Below are 23,396 nucleotides of genomic sequence, written 5' to 3'. Positions count from 1 at the left end.
TAAGAGTTAAATATAGCGCAAGCTTTATTATTCTGGCTTCGGCAGAATTGTTGTTGTAGAACCAATTTCCAGGACATACAGTAAGTCTTAGCCTGGCAATTAGCTCAGCACTACAAAAACTGCCGCATCTACTTGTAACGCCACGGCTTGTTGTAACAAAGAACAGTATGCTACATGATAAGTAAATTCATTCGCCTGATCATATCAAAGGGACACAGAGGACAACCTCATCCAGCTTTAGTTCTTTGTAAAAATTAATTGTATGGCTTTGGGGCCATGTTGATGTTGCAGAGTCATTCATTGCTGCGAAAATTGGGTTAGAAAATCAACCCATAGTTCGATTCACACATGAAAAGGGCCAAATCCTGGTGTGAGACCGTCCATGTTTCAACACCTGTAACACAATTAGGGCACAAAGCTGTAGCTCTGATGATGCACAATGCCATTCCTTCTGCTCTTAGTAAGTGTAGAAGCATGTGCAATCTCAACAGAACAGTGCAGCATTAATGGTGAGCAAATTTAAGCGAATCACCCTAAAACACAGCACATCAAAAGAAAGTTGTAAATGAGCCTAGAATTAAGCCTAGAAGACTTCTGCCTAATATGAGTAATAGTGCAACAAGGTGTTCTGATTCTGGGTAAATCTCAGCAGATATGTAAACAAATCACTTTCTCCACTCTAGAAAGGTTGCACAAAGATATGTTGCCAAATCTTGTGCATGTGCAAAGGCCATGAGTGCCAATACTGCAAGCACGACAGCTGCTGTGACACTTTGCACTGCCTACATCATCAAAATGAGCATGTCACCTTAATGTTCACGCCAAGTGTAAAGCAGAAAAATGACTAAGGTCATCAGAAAAAAGCGTTTGTCAATTGTAAGAATGCAGGCAGTGCCCAGTGCCCTAGCAGACGCATACATGGTATGGTCCTGAACACAAAGCCAAAGCACACCAAGTAAGGGCTCAGTTGCATTACTATGTATGTGAAGTGTACAACAGGTCGAACTGCGTACATTTCCCGAGAATACGTTTGTGCTAAACCATCCCATAATTAGTGCCTTTGCTAAGGCAATAAGTTGAAACAATAACAAGAAATGACAGGAAGATACATAAGAATGATACCATCAGCGTTTGCGTTAAAGGTGCACTAAAGAGGAATCTGAACTCATACTTTTACCGATGGAAGTCGTTCTACATATTCCGAACGTTCTTATAAACTGCGAATTATTTCCCTGTGCAGTCGGTTTCTCTAGTTTAAATCGAATTAAACACCCGGTTCCCGCCTTTTTTTTAATTCCCCCGCAGACAGTGGGAGGAGTCGACTAATCATCCAACCAGTCCTGTGGCGGCTCGCCGCTCTGCCATCGGCGGAGCGATACGGAGTGATTGGCGAAAGCAGAGTTTTTTTTTTATGGGGTTTAACGTCCCAAAGCGACTAAGGCTATGAGAGACGCCGTAGTGGAGGGCTCCGGAAATTTCGACCACCTGGGGTTCTTTAACGTGCACTGACATCGCACAGTACACGGGCCTCGAATTTCTCCTCCAAAGAAATTCAGCCGCCGCGACCGGGATCGAACCCGCGTCTTTCGGGCCAGCAGCCGAGCACCATAGCCACTGAGCCACCGCGGCGGCGAAAGCAGTCCATGCGTATTTTTATTTCTGTGGGCCTAATTTGCAGCTATGTAGTCTCTGAATAGATCTATTTATCCACGGAAATGTAAAAAAACGCAAAATAAAAACGAAAGCAAAGCCGCAATGGACTGCCTGCAAGGCACTCCATGCGTTGGCTGACTCCTCCCCGACTGCGGAGAATTAAAAAAAGGCGGGAGCCAGACATTAATCGCATTTAAAAAAGGAAAATCAGCCCCACAGGGCAATAATTCAAAGTTTCTAAGAATGCTTGGAACGTGTAGATCGGGTTCCCGTGGCAAAAAGACGAGTTCTGATTCCTCTTCAGTGCACATTTAAAGGTTTTAAAAATGCGCAGCTCTTAAGAACCTAACTTTCCAGCTCAACATTGTCATGTGACAACAGCCTATTTTAGCATCACAAAACAAGTTATGTTCTTTGGTTGTTGCCACAGATGTGGAGTGCTCATGTCATACACTCATCTAGCAGCTCAGCTCTGTAGGAAGTTCTTATCTCTACCAAATGCTTCTCATTGTGCCTGTCAAGTAGCTAACTGCACATGAATTCTCGTGCACAACCAAAAGCCATGAAATGAATTGATCCATTCTAATATGAGTCAAATAGTGTTTGATAATTATTACCTTCTCATGAGCTATTGCCAAGGTCGAGATAGCCTCCTTTCATATGTTAATGCAATATGACAATATGCACATGTGCTAACCCCAGTAGAATACAATAATTACCCCTTATCGTCTCCACCTTCAGCAGCGTCAGTGGCTTCTGCGGTGCCTTGTCCCCACCCTCTGCCAGGAATCTGTTGGACAGCGTTCCTTTGAAGCTGCGCTGAGCCAGCACTTCTGTTGACCACAATGTGGTTGCCGCTCTTTTGACAAACAGTGAATCTTCTGGCAGTGCCATGGGAGTATCGTACGCCTCTTTCGATATTTCGTGGCCATTGGCCAGGTGTACCTGCAGGAAAAAGAAAAATGGCATGCCGAACTGAAAGCAACGTACATAATGTACAAATTATCATTGTTTACCGAGTGCATTCTGACCTAAAACTCAGTGTTAGCACTTGCCATAGCACCAAGGTCAAAATCATTTAAAACTTGAAAATAACTGCCGAACTTAAGCGTGGACATTAACAGTGCGATGGGCAATTAGTGGCACTTCTTAACAGCAGTGGAGTATCAAAGGTAACTGCATGCAGTGCTTGTAACTGGCTAATGCTAATCTCAATTCATGTTTGGAATGCTATCAGCAAATAATTTCAGAAAAATGGCTCTACCTTGCTGGACATAGCCAATTAGTATGTGCGCACAGTAACAAATGCTAAAAAAATAAGAACAGCACACAAAAAAGCCGTGCTGTTTGTGCTTCACATGATATGGTGCCCCTTGTGTAGTGGAATGGTCACGAAATTTCTATAGCGACCAGATGCCCTTCTCAAGACATGTCATGATGACTAAGCAATGCGAAAGACCACACACAAAGACAAGCTACCCTTCCGACACAGAGCTGGCCTCTCATGCTTCGAATTTTCTTTCTTGAGGGCTTCCAGCTCCTCTTTTAGCGCATTGCTTTCTTTGAGTGCCACAATGTCCTCATTGGCACTTCTTTTCGCAGCCATTCTCAACTTCTTCACCTTTTTTGTTGACTAGAATTAAAGCATAGGCACAACCAATATAAATGCAGCAAATGTGTATCATGCACAAGTCATCATGAACTTCGTATATAATCAGCATACTGGCATTTGTTTGACCATTGCAAGGAGATTCACCCACTTGCCACAAGTACATTAGGCGTTTCCTCATCCATAACACGGTACTGTTGGCCGCAAAAGTTTGCAGGATCTGTGATGCGTGGCGGGGCGAAGCAAAACAACATTGCTGCGTGATCTGCCATAACAGAGCATAGTATCCAGGCTCATGTGAACCTCAACACCACGCTCTGTGATGGCAGATGGCACAGTCATTGCAGAATTGTAAAGCGAGCTGTAGCTACGTCTTGCCTGAAACCAGCTATAAAAAAATCTCGCCCCTACTCGATAATTCACAGCGTAGACCAACAGGTCTCCCAATTGAAGGAGAGCGGTTATCCGGAGCAGTTACTTTGCGGCATTGCTGAAAGCTTACTAAGAGAAGTTACTGGGTCCTACAAAACTAAAAAAATGAGCTACGAGGGACGCCCTGCCGTGATGCCGTACGTTCACAATATCTCCCACAGAATAAGGAGGACAGCTAACAAGTACGGAGTCCAGGTGGTTTTTTCAGCTGCCAATAAGCTCATTGGAATGTGTAAAAAGGTCAACGAGAATGAAGACCACAAAAAGAAACCTGGGTGCAACATCAAACATGAAAACACCTATGTAAAGTGTGACGAAAACGTCATTTACAGCATTCCGCTCAGCTGCCAACAAACTTACGCAGGGAAAACGGGAAGATGCCTTAACAAGAGGCTCCGGGAACACGAAAGATCATGTGAACAACTTGCAAAGTCCGGGAATCTGGCAGCTCATTTCGTACACTGTAAATGCATACCCTTGCTAAAAAACACCAAGGTAATAGGTAGGGCTAGAAACTGACGGGAACAAGAAATTATCAAAGCTTTTGCAATGCACATTGCTCCAAAACAAACCAAACCAAACCAGATAAGCAATGCGTCAGCTCCCCTTCAGTGATGTTAGGGGGAACAGAATTAACCTCCCTCAAGAACAGTAATCTTCGGCTGTTGTAAGCGCGCGTAGTTTTTACCTGTTTTTCCTTCATTCTTGTCGTCAAATGTGTGAATATACTCATGTTTCTTCTGAGATTAAACAGTAGTTAGAAAGCGCTTCGTCCTGTGCGTTTTCAGTGTTTTTATAGCGCTCACCAATTCCTTCAAGTATGTATTTCCAACTCGCCCCAGTAGTAGCTCTTTTGTCTTTTACATTGCAAGACACCACAGCTACTCCCACAGGCGGTCACTTCCATACTGATGGTTAAAAAATTCAAGTGCAAGAGTAGGGATCCTTACCACATCGTTGCAAGCTAGCTAATGACTTAGGTTGGGCACAAGGTACACTCATAGAGAAAAGTTTGCTGGATGTCGATTTTCCGAAAATATTTATTTTTGCATTGCCTCGCCAGGCAGTCAGCTGAAATTTGATCAGTAAGGTCGAGTATCCATGTCCCCTCCTGATTCTAGGCTTTTGATTAAATTGCTCTGGCTAACAGCACAGAGAAAATGTTTCACAAAGAACTCTCATCCCACAAATTTTTATCCATTATTGTACAAGTACACTGCAGTATAGCTAGATACCCTCCGCTGCACAAAGCAAACAGAAGGAAAGTATCCATTATGTGACAAGGTCAAACTTGCACTGTAGTTCAAACTTACCTGAAGGTTGCTGCTGTAAGCTGCAGGTACTATATAGCTGCTAGCTTAGGTCAGTCACATCCACACTGTATGGACAAGAAAATAAAGTACGAGAGAGCACCTTATACAGCACGTTGTCAACGATGCAGCAAAACAATCTCTGTCGAAACTACAATGCCCACAGGGTTCACTGATGAACCACGCATCAGGGCACTGACAGCATATTTGATGATCCACAGCTGCACAGGAGTAAGGAAGAGAGCTCTGGTCACAATCCAGGAACATGTGGCTCTAGGGGTGCCATATATGGTCCTGCTATCTGGCTCAGCATTGAGCCCTGTGGGCATAACATGTTTGGCAAAGTTATACCAAAGCACTGCAAGAGCTCATTGCACTCAGTGATTGGGAAGTAAGCGAAAAATGTGACTGAAGCTCGCAAATTTAACACAACAGTTAAGCTGTCCTGAACAATGCTACTGCACAGTGCAAAGTACTGTGTAGTGAGTGGATGGTTGGAGACTTCCATTTGGCAAGCCTAATAAATAAATTGATAAGCTGTGGAAGTATGCACAACTTTTATATGACATTTTGAACCTACCTGTGCTTTGCACGGCTTGGCATAATTAATGTAGGCACCAATACACTCGGTAGCCGGGCCACATCCACACTGCAAAGGCAACAGAAAAGAAAAACTCAGTCGCGAAGCACTGAAAAACTAACACCGTCCTGGCACTATGCTTTTCGTGCATTCTGTTTTATCGTAATTATGAACCTACGCGCAATTGCCTTAAGATTCACACCATGCAACTACACACCGTCTCAACTTTTTTTCACAAACACGAGAAACAAGTTTGCGACAGCTAATGCATAGTGCTTGCAATTTCCACTCTGTGGCAAACAAGTAGCGCAACAGAGTACAACTGCGTTAATGCGCTTTAGTCATCCCACAGCAACACCCTGAAAGTAATTTTCAAGCACAGTTACTTACCTCGCAAGTGTTAACACCATGGCCGCTTCTTTCATCCAAAGCAACAAAGCATGTCTCGGCAAGGGGTCAGGCGACACCGGAGCTTTTTCACGAGAGCTTCAGAATCAAACGAACGTCTTTTCGAGCGCGTAGATGACACATCACATTTGTAGCACAGCCAAGCAACCACAGAGCGAACAAACCGCACATTGCAGCAAAAGTAAAGGTCGAAAGGAGCACCGCGCGACGAAAACCAACGAGACCATCGCGCCACAAATATTGGCTTGGCTGATAGATTGGATTGGGTTGACTTTTAGGCTTACCGCTCTGCCGCGGCCCCTGGTAGGAGTTTATTCGGGTTTGTTTTCATGGAAGGCAGCATGCATGGCTACATGCCTCGGTTACCTCGAAGGAGTGCTGCAGGATAAAAGGGCGTTAATTATGAGCACTGGCGCCAGAAAGCCAAGCGATTCGTTTAATTCTGGTTCTTTTACATCAACACCATAGTTGAGTGATCTTAATCAATCTGAATATTAAACTAGTTGGTGGTAGAAATGTGATTGTGTGAATTTTGGCATTGGCAAATAGAATTCGTTTTAAAATGTTCGTCTGAGGGAAAACAAATTATATATGCCATGTAAGCTCACATTCCAAGAGGGATGTTTACGGATACTCCTCGGACATCCGCCGGCGGATGTCCGCCAGCCATCCAAAAACGAACGTCCCTCGTACATACACAGAATCTCCGATGCGTATATCCGAATATGGACATACGTAGGCATGCCCTATGGACATCCCAGCCTGGCACTGGAGATTCGGACCTTACTCGAACCTACCCCGGATACCCGTGGTTGACTGGGTAAAGTTGGAAGTTGCGCTTCTTTCCTGTCGTCTCTATCTTTTTCCTGTGTACGTCTTTTTAGCGCACACCCTTTCAAATATGGATATGTACCAACTAGCCCGTCAAAAAGCTTTACTAATATATAGTTCTTGCTGTCACGTTCGAAGCTATAGAAATCTCATAAAAAGGAACTGCGCGCATTATGCAACTCAAAATGTGGTGGAAATAATCCAGTTAGACTGAGAAAAGCTTCTTTGGTAAAAAAAAAAGCTTGGCGATCATTTTATGCGAACAGCTAAGAATAATAAACCGTACGTATGACAAACCCAGAAACTCAGGCATGATTTAAGTAGAAATATGGCGCTCTCTAACCCCCCCCCCCCCCCCGCCAATAAAAAAAATTACGTAGGAAGGCCATGCCGAACTCCACTTTTTCGGCTAAAAATATCCAAGAAGTATACGCATGTGAAATGAGCCCTGGCTCGTAAATTACAGGCCCCTCAAATGGTGTATCTTTCTGTGGTCGCTTAATTTTACTGCCTATGATATTTCTTCACTTTTACCAGTTAACAGCAACTGAAACAAAGATCTCAGTAAAGGAAGCCAAAATAAATGGTACAGGTCGCGGAAGCAAAAGGGATGGACATCTCTGATTACAATTAAACGAAAGCCGCTGTGGTGGTTACAGTAGTATATGCATCTAATTGTGTGTAATGTCTTGATTGTAATGATGCGCAAGACATTGCTGTACATGGATTATTCCTTGGTGTTCTCTTACGAGCGCTAAATAATTATAATCAAACTTCTTTCCAGTGCTATTTCGGTTTCAACAGCCTATAGCGATGGCTGTGACGCCAACGTGTGTTTATAGCTAACAAGGCAAGAGCGGGGCCTAAAGCTGGTCCTTCATAGTGCAGATATCGCGCTTACTGATACTGATAACTGTTGCTATTCTGTGCATGTGCTGTTTGCGTCAGTTGTCTGCACTGTGCTTATGGTTCACAGGTCACGGGAGACATGAAAAAACTGCGATACGTGGATTAGTCGTTTTACTTCGCTACAATGCAGTCTGCTTCAAGAATCGGAATGACAACGAATGTAGAAGCAGAGATTATATTGTAGTTTTTTTCATGTCTCGCGCTTCTTGACCTATAAGCCACTTTGACGGTACAGTCATCGTTCGGCTGTTAAAAGCCGAAACCGAAACAGCATGACAAAACATTTCCCTGCTCACAGATCTACAGTATCTACCGCGAAGAAAGAAGAACTGTGAAAAACGGTCATTTACGGTTGTATTAATGAAAAAAAAGGTATTGTTTTGAGAGTTCAGTGGTGCAAAGCGGCGGCGTTATGGTTACGTAACTGTGGAGGCCGAGACCGCGCGCCAATAGAGCAGTCTATTTTTCCATGGTGCGCTCCTTCGTGCCTCGCCTTCGTTGAGTGCGCCTGTTAATCTGTGTCGCCTTTTTGGTACTCGGTTCGAAGGCTTTCTTTTACCAGCAGGCCGTGCACTTTATCGCAGCCTGCCTCCTAAAAAACGGTAACTTGCTTATTTTGAGCCCGGTGCGTCGTCAGCGAAAGTTCCACGGCAAACCGTGTGGAGCCAGCGGCAAAGGGAACCGTCGAATGAAGTTTCACAGGTGAGCCGTTGCGCATGGCACGTTTCCAAATACGCCCGCTACCCCCCAATTTCTCCCCGTACTCCTTGGGCTGTACCTTGAGCTTCTACGAAAAAAAATAAAAAATCGATGAGGAGAGGCAAGTAAGCCTGTTTCTAGCGTGTCGTGGGGCCCGCACCGAATCGAGGCGAGTGCATATTTGAGGGATGGGGGCGGATTTAACAGGCAGTGGTGAATAGGTGAGGCGTGTTTCCGAAGTGAATGCAAACAACCATGGAAGAATCGTCTGCCAGCTTTTTCCGGTTACAAATTTCTCCCATGCACTGCCTTCTGCATAGCAAATGCCCTGTATTCGTGCATCGTTTATTCGCTAATCTATTTGTGCTGCGACATTGCGTATTGCACCGTAAGATCAGCGCGTGCTGTGTATGAACGCGTCCTGAGCGCAGAAAATGACAATTACGAAAGGTACGACTGTTTTCTCGAGTGTATGCACGGCAGTCGGCTGTGTGCGCGAAATAGTTTAACGCGTTGGTCGTTATATATTTGTTTTTTTTTGCTGCATCACGAAGGCAACGAAGGCTGAGCTTGCACAGTTTAGCAAACGATTGATGTATTTGCCTCAAAGCGTGTAAAAGCTGCCAGTGGGCTAGCACATACATGCAACCGTGCGCACAGCGCGTCTCAACACGTCCCACTGCGTACGCATAGGAAGCATCCGACCGTTTACGTTATTGTGGTTGTACTTCATGCGAGTACACGCTACGAAGCAGAACAGAGTCGACGTCTGGTTGGTCTTGCGATGATGCAATACAATCAGCTGTGTTGCAGTGGAAATAAATTAGTGTTAGAAGCGAATTAACACAGCGACTGCCGTGAAGCAACAAGCAGGGGGAGAAATTTGGAACCGGAAGTAGCTGTAGCAGACGACTTTTCCATGAGCCTCTGCGCTGACTCTGGAAACGCACCTCACCCATTGAAAGCGGACAATCTATCCCCCTCCACAAGCCTGAAATTTTGCATAGGAAATCTGCTTATCCCAATTTTTCGAAGAAAAAAAAAATCTCCAAGCAGTACACAGTTCAAGTGGTTTGCCCTCCCCCCCCCCCCCCTTACACACACACGCACACACGCACACACGCACACACACACACACACACACACACACACACACACACACACACTGATGTACTACCCTACTGCCCTTTGCCCCAGAATGAATCTAAATTTTCGTGTAAATGTTGAGGTGTTCAGAGGCAATCCTTGAATTCAAGCGAAGCCACATAGATATGTGCACGTAGACTTGCTGTGGTGACTATGTGTTTAGGTGCTTGGCAGTTGAGCCCGAAAATGCATGTTTGGTTTCTTGTGTGCCCTTTTGATAGTTTAATGTTAGCTGCCTGTGAACCAGGCAGATGCGGTATTATGAGAAAATGTATTATTTTATTTGCCTATGTTTCCTGCCCACTCAGTTGTGCTAATGCTTGTTCTATGCATGGGCTCATGCCGCTGTTGAGCAACTCTCTTTTTAAAAATATTAGCATCTCTTGTTGTTGTCTGCCTTGTGTGACTGTTGTGAAATCATACTCAACGAAACTGGCAATGCTGAACTATAAGGCGGCTTGTCGCACTTTCACTCTTGGTCCTACCTTTTTAACACTTTCCCATATAAAATTTAAAGGAATGTAGATACCAAATTTTGGTTGCCTATGTTTTCTTGTTTGTAATGGTGCGTTAGACATTACTATACATGGAACACCATGAGGTATCTGGCTACAGCTGCCAAATAATAATCAAATTTCATCTCTTACCTGATTCGGCTTCTGTTACAAAAGCTGTGTGATGGCTACAATGTCAGGTCAGTATAGGTCACATGAGGCATGAAGACAGCTGCAATATGATCGCTGCTGCTTCACTCATTGCGATTCTGCTGCTGTGGTGGCTCAGTTGTTATGGTTCTCGACTGTTGACTTGAAAAGCGGGGGTTAAGTCCCAGCCACTATGATCACATTTCAGTGGAGTTGAAATGCTAGAGTCTCATGTGTTGCGCAATGTCAGTACACATTCAAGAACCCCAGGTGTGGGTGAAATTATCCGGAGCCCTCCACTTTGGGATCCCTCATAGCCGGGGTCGCCTTAGGACGCCACAACTCCCATGAACCATGCACCAAACCCATTGCCATTCCAGCTCTTGCGGCAAGCTGTCTTCAGCATCACAGTGAATTAAAATTATGAAGCAGTGATTATGTTGCACTTTTTATTTGTGTCTCACGTGACTTATACTGACCTTTCACGTTGTAGCCATTACTTGACTGTTGAAGCTGAAACAGGTGAGACACGAAATTCGATTATAAATTATTTAGTGATTGTAGGTCAATGTCACATGGTGGTCCATGTATACTATCTCTTATGGATCATTATAAAGAAAAAAACATAAACCTGTGATGAAAATATTAAAATGTGAAGGGAATCGGTATGATTTTCATGCGGAATGATACCATCTCGGGGTATACATGAACAGGTTGCAGTCATTCACTTCGATACTGATGTTTTTTTCTTCTGTTGCTGATGTAGCCTTTCCAATGTTTTTTGTAGCAAGCTGAAGATGAGGTGCATGACAACGCCTCTACAAGTCATCCCAATTTGGATGATGAGCCTTCAACCCTGCATCTTGATGACAGCATTTCTGATGCACAACTGCCAAGGCTTGATGAGGACACCAATGGGCTTGACAACCATGTGCTAGAGGACCCCGATGAAGACTTGTCGGAATTTATCAGAGTGAACTCCGAGTCGAGACTTCCACACAGAACACTACCCACCTGCAGGCGATGCTGCTTGTATTAACATTATTAACATTTGTTGTTGCTGCTGGCCTTCCTTGGACACAAGTGGACAGCTTGTTGAAGCTGTTGAATGCATTTCTTGGCTAGAACGTCTTCCCATCGACAAAATATGGCTTTAAGAAGTTATGGGATTTGCACAAATCAAAGATGGTGGAAGTCCATACATACTGCCCAACGTGTGGGTGCCTGACATCAAGCTGCGGCCTAGATTTACAGCACTGCACTAATTGTGCAGCCACAATGACTATGGCACAGCTGGTGAAAAAAAGGAAGCTTTTTCATAACTGTCGACCTGAAGCATCAGCTACAGTGTCTCTTAAAGAAGTTTGGGGATATAGTTGGCGCAAACCTCCAGAAACTGACAGCTGAAACTCATCAGGGAGCTTATAAGGATATCACAGATGGCCAACTGTACAGAAAGGTCCGCCGTGAAAGGAACATGAATTGGAGTGACCTGACTGTTACCGCTAACAGCGATGGATCGCCAGTATTTAATTCGAGCAAAGGGTCAGTCTGGGCAATTCAAGTAGCGCTTAATGAGCTCCCTCTTCCCTATCGTTGGAAGAACATCCTCATCGGCGTAATTTGGTTTGCCAAAGGTCACCCATCTACTCGCCTCTACTTGAAGAGATTTGTTGAGAAATTCCACACTATGGGCAGCTTCACGTGGTCATTTGCCAGCAAAGTTGTGCAGTCAACAGTGAATGTGTTGTGCTTTTGTGTTGACTCGCCAGCTCGCGCTTCACTGCTGAATGCTAAGCAATACAACGGATACTGTGGCTGTTCTTGGTGCCTTCAAAAAGAAACGCTTGTTGATGGTAAGAATTGTTTCAGTCATCTTACAAGCTTTGCCTCTTCTGCTTTCTGCACACTGTACAGCTCTAAGAACATAATTTTGTTGCTTAAATGCATTCACATGCAACAAGCAACATACTCGTATCCCATGTCGTTGGTATCAACTGTTACCAGGTATAAAAATACTGGTTCATATCAGTTTGAACAAGGTTGTGTTCTAATACAAAAACAACTTGGTGTTGCAGCAACTTGGTGATGGAGGGCCATGATGATGACGTGACAATCTGTGCTTCCCCATAAAAGCAGTGAAAGAAATTTCACTTGGGAAGGATTATCACCCATATGGGAGAGAGAGAGAGACTCGAAGATGGTATGGCAGAGAAAAGGATGGCAAAGTTGCTTGATTGTGACAGCTGTAACTGTGGTGCTTAGTCTTTTAAAGAAATTTTTCTATTCACATATTCCAGAGATGGAGCCTGACAAGTGCCAGGGTATAGCAGTTTTCGACCATAGGGATCACAGGTCTTCTAAAACTCCTCATAAGTATTCTGAAACAAAAGGCTGTTGTGGGGTGCTTAGTTTACTCTCTAGCAGGCATAATGACAAAGGACGGTCATTTTGCGCGTTGGTGAGCAGTCACATTTAGCTTTTTGTTTACTGTGAGAAATATGTGCAGATATGCACAGGGCACTTATTTCTAGCTACGAGGAGATTGGGTGCTGTTAATTATGTGAGCAAATGTCTGTGCTGTCTGTTTAAACTCTCGTGATAAGTTTATTGTCTGGTGATCCAAGACGTACGAGGTGTGAAGACTGGAATCACAGTTGTCACAGGTGTGGTGCACATGTATGGATTCAGAATGGAAAAAATTGTCACTTGGAAGTTCTATCTTACACAAGCACTCTTGTAAACTTTTGTACCTCTTCCTGCAGAAGCTATGCACGTTAAAGGTCAGGAAGATTGACTGTGCAGGTCAGATTCCATAGTGATCCTAATAATCCAGAGCTTTTCATTTGCATCTCCCATAGTTTAGGTCTACCTCTTGGAAGTTGGGTTCTGCAGTGAAAAATAGGGCACGCAAGCTCCACATGTTGACTTGACAACCCGCATGTTGACAACCCATGTACATATTCTGAGTGTAACATGAAAAGCCTAATTTTGTAAAATGCGCTTGTGCATTGATTAAAGGTAGATGTGGTACCATTGCATGTAGTTTAAGTTATTGTAGCATTTCATAACCATCACTTACATGTGCATTCGTACTCTCCTGTCTGTTCTTTAGCATGTATTTCTTTGTTTATTATGCATAGTACTATGAGAAATTTATCTGTCATTTCTTTTTTCGGGCACCCTGAAATATATCATGGAGGGGCGATATATGGTCGAGCGATGCCATGACACTGTGTACAGTACAATGAAACTTGCAGCCAGGCGAGACCGTCCTGTGGATGGTATGAAGGGCTTGTCAGCCGTCGCAACCCTCAGCACATTTTACCTGTCGTGGAACTTTCCACCGGACTACATGCACTGCGTACTGGAAGGTGTCACATCGCAGCAAATGGAACTTTGGCTGTGTTCACCAGGAAGTACCTGGCACATTGGGAATCATGTGAGGGAGTTGAATGACCGCCTGTTGAAAATTCGGCCACCAATTTCACCAGATTGCCAAGACTGGTAACTGAGCGCTCGTTTTGGAAAGCTACAGAGTGGAGATGTTGGCTTCTTTACTACAGTGCACCTTGCCTCTTCAATATGCTCCTGCAGAGATATTTGACGCATTTCTGCCTTCTTGCACAGAGTTTATTTTTACTCTTACAAGCAAGTGTTGAAGAGACAGATATTTTTTGTGCCGAAAGGCTTCTTGTGGAGTTTGTTGAGCAGATGCCAATTCTCTATGGTGAACACACCCTGACATTCAATGTGCACAAATTTGTGCACCTTGCAAAATCTGTGCGTATGACTGGGCCACTGTGGGCAACCTCTACCTTCCCATTTGAAGGAGGGAATGGTGACATTCTCAAGCTGGTTTCTGCAGCGAAAGGTGTTCCACATCAAATAGCGGAGCGCTTCATCATGCGAGAGGTGCAGAAGTCCCTGAAGCGTCTGGTACTACTGCCACCCTACCTGAACAAGCAGCAAAAGCTGATCTCGGGGAAGCAAGGCAATAAGCTCCAGTTAGGAGTATTAGGTTCGCCATTGCAGCCTGGCAGTCTTGAATGCCATGTTCTGGATTTGATCAGCCAGACCATTGGTGCTGTGCCCAGTATGAGTGAATACCTCAGAGCACGTATTAAAGGGTTCACTGTACATAGTGCCAATTACAACAGGACCGAGAAAACGTGCTCTGAATATATTCTAAGAGATGATGGCAAGTTCTTGCAAGTGATCAAAATCTTTTTAGTGGAAAACAGTATCTTCTTACTCTGCCAAGACCTAATTACCGAGGAAAGCTTTATGCCTTTCATGTTCACTGCTGAACACCCTCCGACGGATGTTGGGTTGCGCCTAATTTTTGAGCAGAAAGTTATTTCACCTTGTGTGCTTGTGGCACAGAGCGACCAGTCACATATTGTGAAGGTGCCCAATCTCTATGAAAGTGATTAGGAACAGATGCCAGGGACAAATTTAAATTGGCTTATAGCCAATCCCTGCGACGCTGCGTATGACCAGAAGTTTTCTATGTTGTCCGTCTAGAGCCCAATTATGCATGCTGAAGGACACTGTTCCCAAACTGTTTTTTTTTGCACAGTCCATTTTATTTGTTTGTAGTCTTACGTTTTAAAGCATTGGGTCGATGCTTCTTTCAAAGGGGAGAAATTCTGTTAACCTTTGTAGTGTTTGTTTATTCTTCAGTGTTGCCGGTGCGCCGCTTTATTGCTTTGGCTGTGATGCAAGACGCGACCAGATTTATCTCGATTGATCACATCCAGGCGGAGCCGCTTCTACGTTATTCCAGAATGTTCTAGTAACTTTGCACGCTTTATCTCGAAAGTTCGCTATCAGCTTTAAATTCAGCATGGCCAGGCATTCTGTCCGACCGCAGAGTTCGCCTGTTGCTACGCCGCCGCGGAGTCATTCAGTTCTTTGCTTGTGCAAGTCAGCACACAAAGAGTTTCGGTTAGAAGCAATTTTTGCTGTCTTCTTGCTCTCTGTACTGCAGTCACCACTCTGCGACAATATTTGCCTCAGTTGTATGGGACGTGTGCACCTTTTGCTGCATATGTCATTTGAAGTTTATTTCCTTGTGCTGTTCTCGATTGTTGTGAAACATCTCTGCATCTCTGTGTTGCACTGTTATAGGTCATTGTATATAGAAGAAGCATTCTGTCTAATGTCCAGTGTGTAGTCCTGTTTGTAATTACTAAAGTTGAATGTGGCTTGTAATCGCATTTTTCATATGCCATATTTGGCCTAAGGTTCAAATGTACGTGTTTTGGTTTGTTATGTGAGATTGTTAGTTTGTTATGTGAGGTTTGTTAAAATAGCGCTTCATTTGTAGTGTAAATAAAGAATTATGATGTTTGATATATAATTTTCACATATGTTTATGAAAACATGTTAGGAGGTTACCTTAATTATCATTCTACTCAACATTGTTTCACAGAGGCGATTAGATCTAGAAGGGCGACCTTCTGCTGCATACGTTCTGCTTGAATTGGTATGTTGAGGAATTTGCATCAGCACATAACATCCAGTGAAGCAAAGTTTGGGCATGCTTAAGCATGAAACACTTCTGCCCTTCGCTTTACCTGAAAAATGGTTGGTATAGTTCTATACTGCACTTTGTGATCAGTGCGACGCGCGTTAGACAAGAAGTCCAGATTAGGATGGATGCACTCTGCCAATATTTGTCTTTCCTGTGTATGCCCCCAAACTAAAGTAAACTAAATTAGGTACTGCAGTGTAGTTGTATACGTTTACAACAGCACACTAACTTCCTGTGTGTGTCAGCCAGAATGTGGTTGATTGGTGTCCAAACCTTAATGCCTATTCAAAGTGTTTTTCATGCCAAAATTAACCAATCCACTCTTAAGTGCAATTGACGACCAGAACAGTGTGCACACCACAACCCATGCAGTCTGGTGTATGCACTACAGCACACTAACACTGCACGCTGTGGGTACCAAAATACACCAATCAAGTGTGGTGTGCATGCTACAACACACCAACGCTTTCTGGTGTGCACGCTACAAGACGCCAACCCGTTGTGGTGTGCCCGCTGCAGCACACCAACCCAGTCTGGTGTGCACACTGCAACACACCAGCCCAGTCTGGCGTGCACGCTGCAACACACCAACCCAGTCTGGTGTGTACACTACAACACACCAACCCATTCTGGTGTGTACACTACAACACACCAACCCATTCTGGTGTGCACACTACGACACACCAAACCGGGCTGGTGTGCACACTAAGACACACCAAACCGGGCTGGTGTGCACGTTACAACACACCAAAACGATCTGGTGTGCACGCTACAACACACCAGCCCGGTCTGTTGTTAACATCAGAACACACTACAGAAGCTGGTGTTCACACTAGGAAACACCAGAACACACCAAGCCATCCTGATGTATTTTTCAACTGGGGTCTCATGCTCCTTGTTCCGGAACTCACTGCTATCGGGCCGTCGCCGAGCGCGAGGATATAAGGGGAGACCAACGCTTAGCGTGCCCGAAGGCACGCGCGAATTTTGTGACAGAAGCACCGGGGAACTGCTGCGCGAACCAGTCAGACTGGTTAAGATTTCATCCAGCGGTTTCCACGCTCAGTATCGGGTGGGATCACCTCCAACTTCAATCACGGCCTGCATTCTGCTCGGCAGGGAGCTGTACAGGGACCGACACAAGTTGCTGGTCGACCTAAGTCGCTCCCATTCCTCTTGGATGACAGCCCAGAGCGCGTCCGGTGATAGGGAATGGAGCTGTCGGCCTGCCAATGCAAACTTCATGCTCCCCCAAACGTTCTCAATTATATTGAGATCAGGCGACTGTGGCGGCCATTCAAGAACTGCCACTTCGCGAAGCTCCAGATAGGCAGCAACTATCTTGGACTTGTGGATCGGGGAGTTATCCTGCTGAAAAATGAAGTCGCTATCGGGGAACGGTCCCCCCAAAAGGTATGGGAACAGCACGTCGTCGAGGATTGAGCAGTAGGCTTCTGCATTTAAGCGGTGTTCCACTCGAACCAACGGTCCCATGCCTTCGGATGTTAAAGCCCCCCAGACACTCGCAGAAGAACGGCCGCTGGCAGCAACTCTCTCCATGTATTCCGGCATATACCTGCAAAAAACGCAATTTTTTGTTGGCGTTGGTATAAAATAGAAATGCAACCTCCAAGCAATAAGGAACAAGTTGTGAACAATATTAATTAATAGCATTGCCTCATGTGGGGCTCACTAATATTTTCACTTAACGCCGTGAAGAAAAATACTATGAACGGGCCTCTCTTCTCTCATTTATTATCAGATGTATTATGTATTGGTACACTATGGACCATTACATATATGTAAGGTACAGTGCATGAAAATCGGCTTTTTGACACCCACCATTTAACAAGATACAAAACGTTATACATCATACAAAAATGTGTGCCTTTTTATTCCTTTCGATGCAAGCAGGTTTCGGTCATAACCTATCCAAACTTCGCTGAAACTCAAACGTTTGTGTTGACTATGCACTGATAAGATTTTCCGCTCAATACTGCGTTTAAAATATTCTGCTTAATGAGCACAATGTAAACTTTAATTTCATTCCACTCTTTTGAGACTCTCTGAGCCAATAGGCGGTTTTGTTCATGACATTAAAATCTACTAATCAATAATATTATTACTCTACTATGTTAGTGAGAATAATTTATTTTTTTGCAAGGAGTGTATCTTCTGAATGCGTGTTCAATGGTACTGTCAACAGCAAAAGTTTGCGGGATCTCCAGCGCGTGGCGGAGCGGAGGAAAACTGCATTGTTGCGCCGGCTGCCGCAATCGCTCAAAATGACGAGGCTAATGGAAATTGCGCCTGAAGCACGTTTGGCGCATGCCTGTCTTTTCTTCGCTATCAACCATGTCCCGTCGCTCGCTTCCTCGTGACGAGCTTATCAGTCTCACGAGAGCCGCTGAGGTAGTGTGTGATAATGGCCGGAAGATAACATTTATTCAGAAAAGGCCGCGCAAAAGATGCACCGCAGGTCCGTCACCGTCGCCGTAGCTGAAGCGGCTGCACTGCGCTGGTACCACAGCGATTAAGCAGCTATAACCAGCGTTCCGGGGAAGCAAGCGAAGAGACATGCTTGATAGCGAAGAAATGACGGGCATGCGCAAAGAATGAGCGGCATGGAAGTGCCGCGAGCCTCGACATCAGGCACGGTTGCGGCAGATGGCGCAGCAATGCAGTTTTCCGCCGCTCTGCCACGCTCTGGAGATCCCGCAAACTTTTGCTGTTGACACTACCTTGGAAATACTTCGTGGGCATTACTTAATGTAGTAGATGGTACTGTGAGCTCCAGCGTTGCTGAGGGGATCCGCACACTGTGGCATGCGGCAAGCATGCGATATGCAATGACGCAGCACGAAGTGCACTGGTTGCAAACCTGACACTTTTAAATGTATCAGCAATTCAAAGGGCCCGAAGACGGCGTGCTCATGAATACGTTGTGCAGCTATTATGAACTAATTTCCTGGGAGTAAGGATGAACATTCTTTACCGTGTACACACACATCAAGAGCGGTTTCAAAACAGAACCACAATCCTGATCTTAGAGTGTTTTGCCAAATTTTAGCTTGACTTTCGCCGAAATTATTCGCGAGGAGAATACGCTAGCCATATACGAGGTTATGAGAAAGCGCGAAAATTAGTGTGAAAAGTTTTTTTTTGTTCATTATCAGAATTAGTCCAATAACGTGGAAAAATAGCCCTAAGTTCTATAGGCATTTCGGCAGCCAATAATACAGTACGAAATCTAACTTCACACTTTTTAGCACAAACGAGCTTGTGTAATTACGCTTACCGGCAGTTTTCGGGCCGCCAGACTCGCTGCCGCTGGTCCCACTTTGTTGTGAATGCCGATTCGTCGGTGAACACAACTTTTGCCCAGTGGTCGTCTGACCATTGTCCATGCTGCCGGGCAAATTCCAGGCGCTTTGTCTTGTTGGTAGCACTCACAATTGGCTTTTGCACAGCTGTTCTCTATATGAGGCCCGCCGCGTAGAGCCGACGCTTCACGGTAGTGTTGGAGACGCCTGGCAGCCCGACAATGTTCTTAATTTCGTTCACAGTTGAACTTGGCTTGTCTACAGCTGCCGCAACAATGGCCATGTCATCATCTTCAGTGGTGACCTTTGGCGGACTTTACGAGGGGCGTCCTTAATTCTTCGCTCTTTCTTGTAAGCTTGAATTATCCGGTTTACTGTCGACAGTGGCCGATTCGTCAACTCGGAAATTTCTCTCTGCGAGTACCCTTGTAGGCTCAGATCGACGATGCGTCTTCTGTCATCTTCAGGAACACGAGACATGGCTAGCACTCGACAAGAATCACAGAAAAATGGTGTACCGCAGCACTGTCGCAGCGTTTTTATTGTCAAGAATCGTGAGACACAAGCAACAAAATAGAAGAAGTAGGATTGCTATTCCTAAAGCTGCTGGCGTGGCATTGTGTAAGCCGATAAAATGCGCTTAGCCATGGAACATCCGGAGGCGTGAGCTTGCACAAACCGTACGAGAATCGTTCACTCGGACCGACCTGCCACTAAGTTTGGCAGTCAACAGTGGCCACCTATTGGCCTCGCCAACAGATAATAGTGACCTGACAAAGCAGCACGAACCGCGAGCCGACATACCTTTCGTGCGATCGAAGCCGAGCTGGGGCTGTACTGCTTCCTATCAATATGAAAATTAGGTATACGACATTTTCTTTGCATAAAAGGGAAAATCATTTAGAACCTATCAATGCATGCCATTGCTTCAGCCGCCGATATATACATGGTTGAATAAGGAATGGCAAACCCATACATTTACGGAAATAAAAAATAACTGGAAATTGAACAAATGCAACAAAAGTGAACTGAAAGTGGATAAAATTAGGTTCCAAAAACCTAAAGATGCCCGGCCCGCGGGCTGCCGCGTGGTCTCACTCGACTAGTGAAAAATGACGTATTAAAGGTGTGTGCTTGGGAAAGGACATAGGAGTCTGCGACGGTAGATCGGACAAAGGAAACCACTGAGAAAAAAAAAACAGTTGGGCTCCTAGTATTTAGAAGGCGTGGCAGAAGTTGTTAAGGGCAACCACCCGCTTAATCCGAGTTCCTATGGTGTCCGAATCCTATGAAAGGTGAATTTTCCTCTCTTGGCTCCTTTAAGCAGGAAAGACTCCGTGGAGTAGCGTGCATGTCGTGGGCGAGTACGCCAACCTTGTAATGACCTACTGTTGTATTTGATACCTGTAATAGGTGTTAGGTGATCCGGACTAGAGGATAGTGACACAAATGCTTCAGGACAAACGGGCAGAAAGACTCGCGTGTTTCAAAAGGCGCAAAAAGGGGAGGGATGACATATGGACTTAATTGTTGTTGAAATGGATGCGAATGATGCACTGGTCTGACCATGAACCACTTGCCCACTGAACGCCCAATGAAGTTCGTAAACCACTTTGCTTGAGTACACAAAACGAAAAGAACAAGGTAGGGGTAGCATCAGGTTGATTGCCAACGTTTCGACAAGAGTACTTGCCTTTGTTTGGGCGGAACAGTTATCGTTGCTGGGGGTTTAAGTAGGGCATTCGCTCTGAGGAGCATCCTGGTGATGGAGGGTGTAATGTGAATAGGATGGTATGAAACAGAGAGCGAGAAAAAAAAAACGAAAAGAGCCGCCGTTGAGGTGTAATATACAAAATGTTTTTTTAAGGGATCCAAATTTTTCTTTAAAAAGGTCTGAGAGGTACGATATTTTGGTTTGTGCAGATGGATTCTACAGATAGAGGGCATTATGCAACAGGTAGGCCTGAATATTTAAACAAATAAGTAACTAAACGTAACTATCCAGCTTTGCAGTTTTTTATTTTATGGCGCAAGATTATGTTGCGAAATTGAAGGCAGTCAACATGTTAGATGACTAGAGTTTTTATATTTTTTTTTCAACAAGCACGTGGTTCGAAATATCGAATGCCAAAAATCATAATTTGAAAGCTTGTTGAGTTGGCTTCCCGCATTGCATGTTTTCAAAATGGCGTCGCTGCGCCTGATATTGTTGCGGAAGTCACGATAACTGCTTCTATGCCATGAAATACACAAACGGCGTCCGCATTTCTCGCAATAGAAATGCGATCGACGCCATTTTAAAAAACTTGCAATCTGGGAAGCCAACTCAATTATATATGAGAATATTTGATGTTGAATATTTCGCAGCACACTGCCGATTGAGAAAATTTGAAAATTGTAGTCACCTTCAATTTTGACTGCCTTCAATTTCCCAATTTAATCTCGCCCCTAAAATCAAAACATAAACCAGCTGGATAGTTAAACTTAGTTGTTGAATCGTTTAACTAATGACCTTTACCAGGGGCATAACGTCCGCTATCGTGTAGAATCCATCAGCCCAAAGCACAATGTCGCATATCTCAAAGAGCTAAAAAATATTGACCCTCTAAAAAGGACACGGTATATTGTCGGGAAGAGGTTGAGTAAAAACTCAGCGCTGCCAAACACCGTCGCCGTCGCTGCTCAGGCTGGCAATTTTATACTACTGTACCGAAACGCAGGCCTGTGTCGGTCGCCGTGCGTGGCTAATAATACAACGCTTCAATACACTATACACATATACCAAGCGAACCAATACACACAAAAATCAATATTGGGGAATGAAAACCTGTTCCCAGCTGCCCCGTTTAGATGGAAACGAAGTGCAAGAACGTCCGAGTGCTGTGCGACGTCAGTACACGTTAAAAACAACTCAGGTAGTCCAAATAATTCCTCCGGCGCCCCACATAGCATTATTCACTACGGAGTGTTAAAAAAATCAAGGCAGAAAGCCCTGAAAACTTACATGCATTTAACTGAGTGCGGCACTGAGAACACCAGCCGCTCATTTGTACGCGCTATCAAGAACGCGATGTAGTGAGTGAAGTGCGCTTTCTCGCAAAGCCGCCGCGACTTGCTGTAAAAACGCAGCGCGCGAGGTAGCTTTCCCGCAATGCAAGCGAGGTGCGCGCCAGCGCGGTAGCAGACGACAGGAAGCTCCTCCCCCGGGCCCCTGTGCGCCTGCGCGGTCGATGCGCGATGCGATGCCCCTGTGTCGATGCGCGAACGCGCCGGATCCGCTGGCGCTCCGCGGAGCGCGGCCACGCGGAGCCGTGTTCGCACTTAGAGTGGACCACCCTGTGCATACAGCATCATGGACGTCCCATTGGAGCGAATTTAACTATTATTCTCATGTCTTTCGATTCCTATGTCACCATCCCAGAGTCTACGGCACCAAAGAGGTAATTCACTCATTAACCGTTCTCTAACTCCAGTCTGATAACCTTTTTCTGAAGTGAACCATGTCGCCCCCTCAGACATGCTATGTGTTTGAGGGAATGCGGCCATTTATTTTAAAAGTAGGGTTGTTATGTAACGGGAAGCTCTTTGCGGCATAGTAATATCAATGTCCTTAGATGAACAAAAATAGGCGGATCATAATAACTAGAAAAGTCATTAACTAAATTCTTATAGTTAACTGGCTAACTATGACCGATGACCACCTTATTGCAATCACAGATTTGTAGTAGTCCGTTAGTGGCGGCCATCTCAGTTTTTGAATTCGGAAACGCGATTACTGTCGCTGCTGTGGCTCAAGAAATTTAGACTATTTATCGTGCCATCTAAAAACCACGCGCGATTGGGAAAGCGAAAAGGGACATCAATCAAATGACGCATGTACCACGTGACAGTTTAAGTTCCGCCCATGCTGCAGTGTTCCCCGCTATTATCCACTCGACTGCTCCAGCGCAGGCGGGGCAGAGAATGTCGTGTTATACGTGCGTCGTCAAGTAGTGTCGCGATTTTATTCGCATCACTCTGCACCCTCCAGCATGCGCGCGGTTTTCGAATGTCGTGAGATATATAGCCCAATTCAGCAGAGCCACAGGAGCGATGGCAATCACGTTTTCAAAATTATAAAAAATTAATATCGCTGCGAATAGCGGCCGGTTAAAAATTTTTAATTTCAATCAAGTGTCTATCGGTAATAGTTTAAAAGGTGACTGTTAGGATTTACTTTACCTAAACATTACTAGTTGAGGTGATTCACATGTTTTTTGCGTCCGCCAATACAGCTATTACTACGCCGCAGATAGCTTCTGTTTTAAGTGTAG

The 23,396-nt window shown here is 44.8% G+C and overlaps 1 long non-coding RNA gene across 2 annotated transcripts; it reads right to left on the bottom strand.

Moving 5' to 3' along the window:
• Positions 1-2,547: 2,547 nt before the first annotated feature.
• LOC149356860 (uncharacterized) lies at positions 2,548-6,492 on the bottom strand. 2 transcript variants are annotated; one of them, XR_016291710.1, is made up of 4 exons: positions 5,975-6,492; positions 5,585-5,653; positions 5,008-5,072; positions 2,548-2,598 (listed from the first exon to the last, which is right to left on the bottom strand). It is a non-coding gene; the product is annotated as an uncharacterized LOC149356860 (long non-coding RNA). The 2 variants fall into 2 exon arrangements; XR_016291709.1 differs by lacking the exon at positions 2,548-2,598 and adding an exon at positions 3,217-3,286.
• Positions 6,493-23,396: the final 16,904 nt, after the last annotated feature.

This window comes from Amblyomma mixtum, chromosome 3, assembly GCF_055824585.1.
Source record: "Amblyomma mixtum isolate Tamu chromosome 3, ASM5582458v1, whole genome shotgun sequence".
NCBI lineage: Eukaryota > Metazoa > Arthropoda > Arachnida > Ixodida > Ixodidae > Amblyomma > Amblyomma mixtum.
This window is presented reverse-complemented; position numbering and strand designations above follow the sequence as displayed.